Consider the following 11,619-nt stretch of genomic DNA (forward strand, 5'->3'; position numbering starts at 1 on the left):
GAGTCTTCTTCCCAGATCTACAATCTGGACAAGAAATTAAAAAAAAAGTTTGAATCAAGTGGAACTGTGACAATATTACCACCATTATAGAGGATGGTAAAGTAGATGACAGATGAAAAATCTCTACAGACGTCACTACAGCACATTGTTGCATCATTGGGTCACCAAGTCTCCATAATAACCATTGCATGCCAAACAGTTTGACAAGTACGTCTGGGATTTTTATTTTTTTTTTTTACATAACCATGTAGGTATTGCTAATCTTTATTGAGAAACAAGAAGTTTGGGCAAATGACGCTAAGACTGAGATTTTTGGCAGAAATGCCTCACCACGGGCGATATCAGCCGTCCTCAGTCCACAGAGCTAAATCCTAAGACATGTGGCTCAAAGAAGAGATATGTGGCTGAAGTGAAGAGAAAATGACAGACGACTCCCGACAATAATCTCACAAAGACTAATTGCTGGGTTGCTGTGGTGGCAAAGAGGAAGAGCACAACCCACATATGGAGACCTTAGTCCTCGACACGAATGTTGCAGGTTCAAGTCCTGGCCTGATGACCTTTGCTGCATGTCTTCCCACTCTCTCATTACTTACTATCTTGTCTAACCATTATCAAATAAAGGCTGCTTGATCCAATAAAACATTTTTAAAAATTCTAATTGCTGTCCTAGTGACAAAAGCAGATTTCAGATGCCAACCTAGTGCCTTGGAATAATGGATTGAAAATAATTAAGAAAAAAAAACTAAAATATACTACAAAAAGAAAAGAAAGGTTAGTTGGTAAAGCGTAGAGGTCGTAGTCCTCAATGTGATTGTCCTGGGTTCAACTCCTGGTCTTGGGCCATTTGCTGCGTCTCTTTCCCGTTAAATTACTGCTCAAGTTCTAGTGCCAGAAAAATCTTTGGAAAAACAAAATGCAAATAAGTTTTATTATCTCAGCGCACAGCTCTGATGTCAGGGCCACACTTCCAGGCTACATAACCCCTTCAGGTCACTCTCCATGAACTGCAAACCCCTTTGCATAATTTGACTTGTGCAAATTACAGTCTGACTCCTAGCTGAGACAGAGGAAAGGGTCAGCTAGCGACATGCTTGTGAATTCAATGAACATACATCAAATATTTCACTGTTTTTGCAGGCTGTTGCAGTATCGCCACAGCTAGATACTTGAAATTCCTTCTGTTTAACTTCAAGACTCCAAATCAAGCTTCGGCTGAAGATTCTCCAGCAACAAAAGGCGGAGGAAGAGCCGATTCATTTTTGAGCTGGTTGGGATCTCCGCTTTAACATATCTTTGTGTTCTGCTAACCAAGCGGCGGCTCCGTCCTTCTCATCTTGAAGGCTGATAACTCGGAACATCTTGAGAAATGAATGTTTTCCTCGGCATCGCGGGGAGAGGAAGCGCAGATTTCAAAGTGTTGCTGACAAAGAACGCTCAATGCTACTGCTCTTACTCTGCTATGATCTTATTGATTTTTTTAAACAGTTTCTTTTTCATCTTATTTTGTGGCAGCAAGAATAAAAGCAGAGAGTATGAGGAGTGGAAGATAAGTTTTTTTTGTGTGTGTCACAGTGTGTGTGTGTCTGAATTTTGATTCTTATGACCTGAACGGTTTAACTTCTATCACAGGGGGGCAGTAGAGGCACATTTCCAATTAACACCGTCGAATTGTTTTTGGCCTTTTTTCTTCTTCTTCTTCTTCTTCTTTACAAATCAGCTCTGTCATGAGTGACAGTGAACTTGAAGCGCGTCAAGTTGTTTTGGGTTTTTTTCTTCTGCTGCTGCTGCTGTTTGTAGTTTGGTCACTGACAGACGAAGTGACACCTCGGAGGTGAAAGGTGCAAGGAGAGAAGGAGAGAGGAGACACAGAGGAAGGCTGCGGGGCTTTTTTATGTGGCCGTTTGTCCTGTTTATGTGTCCCTGCCTCTCCTTCTCCTCTCCGCGCGCGCTGCATTGATGGCAGCATGCCTGTAATTGATGGCACCATATTGCTGTGGTGTAGCAGGTTTAATGGGGCTTGACAGAGCAAGGGAAAGCAGCATGCAACCAGGGATGGAACTTAACCCTTTCACACTCGCGCCACCCTTTCATCTGCCCCTCCCCTCCTTTCCCCCTCCCTGTACATCGGTGCGTGCAAACACAAATGAGAATACAAATATGCCCTGGGTGATTAGCTTGTTTACGATTCCTACTGTTTATCGGCGGTCATGCTAATGGCGGTTTGGTTCATGATCAAGGAAGGCTCAGACAGCCCCTCTCCACACCCCCCACCGACTTCCGCTTCCGAAAATAAACACTCGCCAGCTGTTGGTGAGTGCTGCTGTTTTCGCTCAGAGGAGCTTAAATGTGTTTGACAAAAGGTAAACGACTGGGAATTTATTCCTTCAAAAGTTAAAAGCCGGGGAATGCGGCTACCTGACGCCGCCTGCAGGGGTCAGTGTATACCTAAACTAGCGCCCTGCGCGGCCTTTCGCTTCCTTGGACTTCCAAAGGCATTCCATGTCCAGATTTTTTTTCTCTTTTTTTGGGATGTGTTTATTTTGTTATGGGGAGGGAATTTCATAGCCCCGCACGTATTCTTCCATTAAAACAGCTAGCGTTATCCTTCTCTCGGGGCGCACGCAAGTCTGCTCCTGTACACACTCTTATGCGCCATTAATCAATAGAGAGGATGAAACGATGCCATTGTGCGCGCGAGGCGAAGGCAGAGGCGAACCAGCGCGCTGAAGAATGAGCTAGTCAAAGCTGTTGGCAAATCATTAATGGAAGGTGTTGGTCTAAACCAAGTTCTCACACCCTCTCTGAGCAAGCTGTTCCCAGGTGACAAAAACCTGGGAAGAGACGCTATTTTAAGAGCCAACATCACACCTCTGGTCCCCTCCTTTCATTTAAAAAAAAAAAGAAAAAGAAAACCCTGTCACTTTTATTCCCCCGTTGAATCCCTTCCTCCTCAAGAGCGTTTGGGTGTGGCGGAATATCATCCCATTCCCCCCCGATCACCCACCACCCCTCCGCGTCTGCTCTCTCCAACCTCTCAACAGCCTGTGAACTCTCGGTCCACGTTTCTCTGAATTTCACTTTCCACCCCTCCATCTCTCCATCATCTCCAACACCCTCCGCTCCCCAACCCTTTTTTCCCCCTAACTCCACTCCTCCGCCGTCGCCCTCCTCTCCTCTCCTCTCCGCCAGGCCCCGGCCGCAGATTGGCTATTTCCTGCACGCGCCCAGTAGAGCCCTTATCAGCGGTAAAGTGCTGATTGTTGGTCTGTCTCTCAGGCTGACTGACAGTTGGGGCTGCGCTGCTGAAATGCCTGATTTGGTCAATGTTTGTCTGTGGGGCCTTATCTCCACGCCTTATATTAACTGCCTTGACAGTATGTGCAGGCAGTCTCTCTCCATCTTGTTGCACCACCCTCCCTCCACCACCACCACCCATCCCTCTGTCCTCCGTCTCTATCTCCCCCTCACTCTCTCCTCGCTCTGCAGTCTTTCATCCACCAGCTAAACATTTTTTCCCCCTGCTGATCCTCCTCTTCTATCTTTGTCCCTTTTGTAGCTGCATCAGCACTTGAAGACCATAAATGTCACTTTTTGTCTTGTTTTGTTTTTGTTTTCCCTTTGTTTTCCTTCCTTCCAAAAGCAGCAGCGATGTTAAAGTGAAAAGGGTCAGTCTACCCAAGTTAGAAAAACAACCCCCCCCCCCACCTTTTTTTTTTTTTTTAACTTATCTGTAGTGGGGCCAAGCCATGCGGATCTTTCTGCTTCGATCTGCTGAGCTCTCTGCAATAAATAGAGGGGAACTGACTGGCGTTTGTGCAGTAGAAGCTAGAACATTGTGCATCAAGAAGCCTTTTATATATATATATATATATATATATATATATATATATATATATATATATATATATATAAAAGCTGAACAGAATTACTCAGCATTTTCTGATGACTTACATGTCACTGTTTATGTCATTTTTGTTTATTTTGTATTAATAAACAACATGGCTGATTCATTTGAAAGGTTCTGGGTCAGTGGCTTGTAGAAGCCTGATTCACTGCATTCACAGTTGTAAGTTTTTATAGATATAACAGCTTTCCAGGTGTAGAAACCACTCACTTGTAGAAAGGGAGTTGTTTCTTTCCACTGTTGCCTCATGCTTACTGAGTATGTGAAATAACTGCAAACCCAACGACTCATGCTATTTTGTAATATAGATATTGTAATAAAGATCTGAATGAAACGTATAGGATTTTTTATTTTTTTCTTTGGAATATGTCCTTGCATTTGATGCAAATGCTATTTTATAATAAATAAATAATAACAAAATGCCATCACTTTCTATAAGACTGCTGCTGATTAAAAAATATTGTCTGTAGTTATTTACAAAGCTAGGTCGCGGTCAGTAAGGATGACCTTGTTATGTGAAACACTACAAAACAGAGCTTTGCTTCTGAACTACTGCTGTAGGTTAATGAGAAAATGTTACCTGATCCTGTTACTTTACTAAAACATCGTCTTCATCAAGTACATCTGTTAAAGGGGCAGAATAAGATAAAATTGATTTCCAAATTTTACATTGTGTTATAATGTTATTCCCTGATCAAAAACATAAATAGAGTGGTGCCGCGATTCTCTCATCCCTGTTTGAGAAATCTTTTAATCTCCAGTGGCAACCATTCAGCTGTGCAAAACACCTGGGTGGATCTAGCTCCGCCTTTGAGATGAAGCTCCTCCTCAAAGCTGCAAAGCAGCCCTCCACCCACTCGGCTCCTTCAGACTAGCCAGCAGCAATTAGCAAACATCTGGTGGTACTGTGCATGTGCTGAGCTCATTATAGGATGTTATTAAAAAAGGAGCTATGTTTTAATAACTTCCTGAAGGCGGAGTTTCAGAAACAGGAGTTTTTAAAGAGACAAAGGCCCAATTTATAGGAGTTAAAATACAAAGTAAAACATTTTTTAAGTCAATTTGATATATGCAGGACTTTTATAACAACAGAAGTTAGTATAGTTAATTGATTCTGATATAGAGTGGCTCTATGTGCCTGGAAAACACAATACCGGCCCTTTAACAGATAACAAATCAACCAATCATAACATTCAGACATCTGAATGAAAATTTCAATGATGGTTGTTAAACCCTAAAATTCCCTGGAAGCCTAAAAACAAAAATATTAGATTCCATTCTTAACACAAACTTTCTACTCATGAAAGTTTACTGTTTGCAGGGTACATATGGGGGCTTGAAAGCCTTGAAAATGCTTGAATTTCAAGGTGTTTTCTTTTTGGAAAGTATAAAATTTTTGAAAGTGCTTTAAATTCAAACAGTACAGTTTTCAATTAAAAGTCTAAATTTGGAAAAAGTTATTTACTCTTGAAGCCAGAATTTTTTTTAATCTACCTAATAAAAAGACAAACACACATTTTTTTTCTCACTGTCTGAAGTTAAATCAGACCAAGCTTATTTTGTTTTAGGTCAGGTAGAATTACCAAAATTATTTCAATTTGCTAAATGCCAGAAACTGGAACAAGAAAATGTATTAGATTTTTTTGTCACTTTTTTAGTATAATGAATTTCAGCATTTGAGTAGCAAGGTCATTTACCTTGACACAATTTGTTTATTTCAATGTAATGAACATTTATTATTCCTAGCAACTTACTGACTTATTGACCTGTATAATTGAATAAATGTCTTATATTTTATACCTTAAACAGCAATATTGAAATTATAGGATTTTTAAAAAAAAGTTAAATCTGTGTTTTGCTCTCAGAAACAGTCCGTGTGTGAGAGAGAGTTTTCAAAACATAACATTTTGAATAACATATTTATCATATTGACAATATTCCACTCCTGTGTGCCCAAAAGCTGAATGATCCAATGGCTAAAAAAACTGGAGGGTTGTCATGGATACCATGCCTACTCATCAGAATTAGCACTCACACAGTGAAGTTTATTTAATGGTAATGACTGAATATCTTAAGTCATCAGAGCACAGTCAATCTATCACTCTAGGATCTTCCTAATCACAGCTTGTTCTTCTTTTCCCAAATAAGAGGAAAGCTAAAACCCGAAACAGTATATCTGTAATCTGGGCGAAGAGATTTACTGTCCTCAGCAGGAGTAAATGGCCCCTGGGCTCCGTGCCACACACCGAGGAGGGACTAAATTAAACACTGTGACCTGTAAGGACTCGCTTTTCACGGCTTTAGCTCGCAATAACAGAGATATACGTTATCAGGCGCCTCGTTTGTTGTTTTAAGAACAAAGCAGGGGTATTTTTTTCCTGCTTTTTAAGGCAGGAAAATAAAAACTTAAGAAAACACAATGTGAAAAGTAAAGTTGTGGCACAAGGCGAAGTAAATACCAACAGCAAACTTGGTTTATGGTTCTCAGAGGTGGTTTTTATTAAGGGCGATATGGCTTTCTGCCCAGGGCAGCATGGCCTGGATGGGATGGAACAGGGGACACCACGTTGCAAGAAAAGTAAAAAATAAACGGGCTTTTGGGGAATTGCACTTTGAGGGAGTTTCTATTGCTTTTTTTTCCATCTCCATTCAATGTGAGTGGGCATAAGCCAGGGCCGACCAAAACCTTTTTGGGGCCTTGAGCATAATTTCATTTGAAGCCCCCCATACCAGCATGCCAACACCAGATTCTTTATTATTCCTAAGCTCCTCTATATATGCAACATACCTACCATCATTAGCATAATTCATAATTAGCTTACAGCGTACTGGTATTAATATGGCTGTTGATTTTAACTGGCAGATTTCTTCACTTATAACATGGGGAAAATGTCTTGTATTTTGTGTTTTTGCAGAGTACTAAAATCTTACTTGGCAGGATTGCAGAGATGACTGTAATTACCAGGGTAAATATATATAAACCCTAATCCATGTTTACAGAAAATCCTGTTTTTCGTTAAGTAGCACTAATCAACAGAGACCGAGGAGGTAAACAAGGCTTCTTAAGCTTTATTTATTTATTTATTCACTTTGTTAGCAAGAGGCAATTCTTCCGTCTGCTAATGGCAGCTGTGGGAACGAATAGAGTTCACACTCGCTGGGACCCCTGTTGGGTGGCAGGCTGTCAGGTTACACACAAGCCCACACGTAAACACAGACGAGACCGAAGGGGTTCTGTACAGCTGTGAGCCGCAAATTCACGGTTTCCGTCAACGCTGCCGTTTTTGGTTTTAACTGGAAACTTTGCTGTTTGGGAAAATAATTGGATGTGTTTTATTGGGTCAATCCTCAACTTTCTGACTTTGTTTTAGGTGCAATGGGCAACTTTTGTTTGCTGTCCCACCACACAAATGTCGCCTCCGTGTTTGTTATTATGAACTGACTAAAAAACATTTAAGTGTTTCAGCAAACCTTTGCTCGTTTGAGGATTTATTGTGGGAATGCCATGAATTGTTTACCCTTTAGGTAAAAGAAAATATTCTTAGAGAATAATGAACCAAGTTTGCAAATAATTAAAACGCCTTATTTCAAGGTTTAAAAAGATACTTCCTCTTATTTTTAGCGTAAAATCTCTTTTAAATTTTAAATAGTCTACAAGACAATGGGTGATTTTCAGTTGTTTAAATGTTTTTTTTTTTATTAAGTTTTTCTGGCACTTGTGGTATTTATTTGCAGTATTCAGACAGGAAATGACCTAAAAGAAATTTGGCTGTCATTTAGTACCTTGAAATTGGGCCTCTGTCTCTTTAAGAAGCTCCTGCTCTTTCTAAAACTCCATCTTCAGGAAGTCATCACAACATGGCTCCTCCATTAACCCTTTAGCAACATTTTTAACTCAAAAATAGTTAATTTTACATAATATTGCATCTTTAATTCAATTTCACTTTCCACGAAATTATAGTTGGCATGTTTGCTAATGCTAGGATGATAGCTCATTTTTGCCATTGTTAGTTATCCTTAAATACTAATTTCAGCATGTAAGCTAGGGTTGTTAGCATGTTAGCATTTCGACTGTTCTGTCTTTGTAGAAATTAACATATAAAAATATAATTTACTTACAGAAACAAACAATCATTACAAGATTTGACATTTGGGCTACATGTTAAGGCCACAAGGAATTGTGACAATTTTCTCCAATTTCTGACATTTTGGTTTGGACTGGTTGGTAAAGCTGTGAATGAGAAAAGAAACTAACCAAAGCAACCTCTCTCATAAGCTGTTGATGAGGATAAAAGTAGAAACATGTCCTTAGTTAATCCTTTCTCTTTTTGTTTTTTTGAATGGTAACTTGATGGACACAAAATCCCAGTGTTGCCCAGCTAGCTGTCTTGGCATGATGTCCTTTTAAGCTTCATTGTTACCTCTGGAAGAGCTCTTGTAAGCAGAAGCAACAATCATTCAACTGTTGATTATAAGCTGCCAATTATTGACTGAAGTATAAACAAGGAAGAGGAGTTTAATCATTTCCCAATTGAGAGACTTCCAGAGGTGTTTTCTTTTTAACGTGTGTACGTGTGTGTTGGAGTGCTCAAAATTCCTTTTCATTAAGGCACAGACACTGGTTACTGGTCTATCTTTATCTCAGTCAGATTTTAATGAATTTTTCTATTCTGTGTATTTCAACTGTGAATGTTTTAATTGCCTTTATTCATGCTGATTTAATTAATGCACCTTTGCAGTGTATGAACTTTGAAACTGGTTGAGTTTTAATTGATTTTGAGCTTTTTTTTTTCTACATGGAGAACTTGTTTGCTCGCTGAGATGTGGATCGAGTGAAGGACTGTGAAAAAGTATTCACACCGCCATTGATCTTTTTTTATTTTTTTCTCACTTTGTCACGTTACCACCACTAACCTCAATGCATTTCATTGAGTTTTTACCAGATAAACCAACATAAGGTAATTATGAAGAGGCGGGAAAAATATTCCCTGAAAGGCGAATGCATTAAAAAAAAATAAATAAATCTGTGTTGTGTTCTGGGATTCAGCCCCCTTTTACTCCAATAATCTAAAATAAAACATCTTATTTTTTTATGCACAGATGAATTATTAACAAATATGCTAGGGGTAGGTAATATGGATTTAAAGTTTTTTAACCATATCTTAAAGTATTATTGTGATAATTATAAAAGTGAACATATGAACTATCTCTTATTCATTTTCTGGGTAATTTTAGGTGACTTTTGGAACAATCATAGCTCCACAAACATAAATACTGCTCCTGAAAATATTTATAATACGCTTCTTTTGAACACCAGTCACATCAATAAGTGAGATTTGTATCACTAAGCCGCGAAAAGTGACTGCATTTAATCATATTTTCAAATTTATTGATACTTATTGATACTCTCAATGGAAAAAAAAACAGTGGAGAAAATAGTAAAACTTCATTCCCAACAATACAGACAGTTTGGGGGGATTTTAAACGCTAATTGAAATTTGTTGTGGCAACATTAAGAAATTCTATCATAAGAACTTTATCACAACAAGTGATAAACGATACAATAAACACTGGGTTTTGAGTTTCCAGGAGCTCCTTGAAAAATAGTTTTTTGGCTCCATCCATATGGATGGTTGTTTGATGTTAATCTGCCTATGATATAGAGAATTGACCTAATTGACTATTCAACATTTTTGTTAATGTCATCATGCGACATGTTTGTTTTAATCTGTAAATGAATGAAATAAACTAATAAAAAAATATTTTCCTAATCCTAACTGACCTAGAGAACAAATGTTCTAGTTTGATGTAATGATGATTTGATTATCGTCACCTTCCTAAAATAGTATGTCATTTTTTTGCCCTTTTTTTTTTTTTTGCCTAAAACATCTATTGGAAAGAAATAAGTTGTGATTTTATTAGTAAAAAAAAATGACTTAGGTCTTTATTTCAAGAATGTGACGATACTTTGTTGATTTAAAATAGCTGAAACACGTAGACTTTTGCCTGGGGATGCCATTTTAAGTGTGGTTCCCCAGTACACACACGTACGCATGTAAATGCTTGTCCAGATGTGAGGACGGCTGGAGATAAAGAGGCCAGCGGTCCTGCAGGACAGCTGCCCCTCCCCTCTCCGCTAACCCACCCTGGAGGATTCCTTTATATGTCAGGTTTGTTGTGTCATGTCCTGTCACTGCCCTGCCTCATGCGCACAATGCCGCACCGCCACAAGCGTTTTGCATGTGTAAAGACGTGCCTTCACCTTCCTCCACGTGCATGCATGTACGGATGTATGCCGCCGCGTCTGCGTGAACAGAAAACACGGGTTAGCCGTGCAACCCTCGGCCGTCTGCAGCGCCGCTTGCTCATTGTGTTGGATCCTCACTCTCTGGCTGCATGCCAACAACTGCCCCCCATTGTACCCACTATGAAAAGAAAGAAAGCCGTGTCGCTCACACACACACACACACACACACACACAGACTTTCAACCGTCCATCATAGCATGCAACAAAAAAGCCACACAATTAGCCTATAACATGATGAATATTTACATACATGGCCGATGCCGTAAAGGTTAATCTCGTTTCCTGTTCGCTTTCGTTTCGGCGAACGCGTCCCTGTTGGAGAGTTCACCATGGAAGGTCGGTGCGTCCTGGTTATCCAGGTGCACCAAAATGAATCATCGATGACTTCAAGTAATAAATAATAGAGATTATTTCATTTATCTGAAGGGGTACAGGACGTACAGGTGGCTTGATATGTCAAACCTCCATACACTGACTTGTATATTTCAACAAATAAATGCAGGACTTTCTATGCATCAGTTACGATGTACCTTGAGTGCATTTCGTAACGTGATTTTTTTTATCATTTCATTTTATATATAACTCAAGTAAGTAATATCTGATCCATTAATCCATATTTACTTTGGTATGATGATCATTTCAGGTCATCATCTGTCATATTTAATTAGAATCAACCGGCCTAAATGAAAATCAGTTATCAAAATCACTGGAAGTAGGAGGTAGGATCTCCAGAAAACAATATACACCTAAACAACGCATGTCATTTGAGTATTTTTTTTATTATTATTTAAGAATTACAATGAAGAATCAAGTAACCATTTTATCTTCATGTGTTTGTTATAAAAATGCTATTCACATCAAATATGACTTGAAAGAAATTTTACTTCAATATTTAATACCTTGAAATTGGGCGTCTGTCTCTTTAAGAAACTCCTGCTCTTTGTGAAACTCCGCCTTCATGAAGGCATCACAACATGGCTCCTCTATTAACCCTATAACATAAGTTTCTACCAGCATTTCACTGAGTCCCAATTTGTTTCAGCAGCTCAGTAGATGTGCAGTACCACCAGGAGTTTGCTAATGGCTGCTGGCTAGTCTGAAGGAGCTGAGTGGTCTCGAAGGCGGGGCTAGGTTCATCCAGCCAAAACGTTGCTACGGGAGATTAAAGGATTTCTCAAACATGAATGAAAAAAATCAAGGCAACACTCCAGGAATGTTTTTGATGAGGGAACAAAATTGACTCACTGAAAAGTCAATTTTATATGATACTGTTCCTTTAAATAAAAGCAAAAACTTCTTTTCATGTATTTTAGCTTAAAAAAAATACATATTGCATCAATACCACCACTCTACAGTATGCTTACCAAAAGTAATTGGTAATCTTATCTTGACAATGTTATGCCTG

Source organism: Poecilia mexicana, unplaced genomic scaffold (assembly GCF_051168715.1).
Source record: "Poecilia mexicana isolate PSO_F unplaced genomic scaffold, ASM5116871v1 scaffold_12, whole genome shotgun sequence".
Taxonomy (NCBI): domain Eukaryota; kingdom Metazoa; phylum Chordata; class Actinopteri; order Cyprinodontiformes; family Poeciliidae; genus Poecilia; species Poecilia mexicana.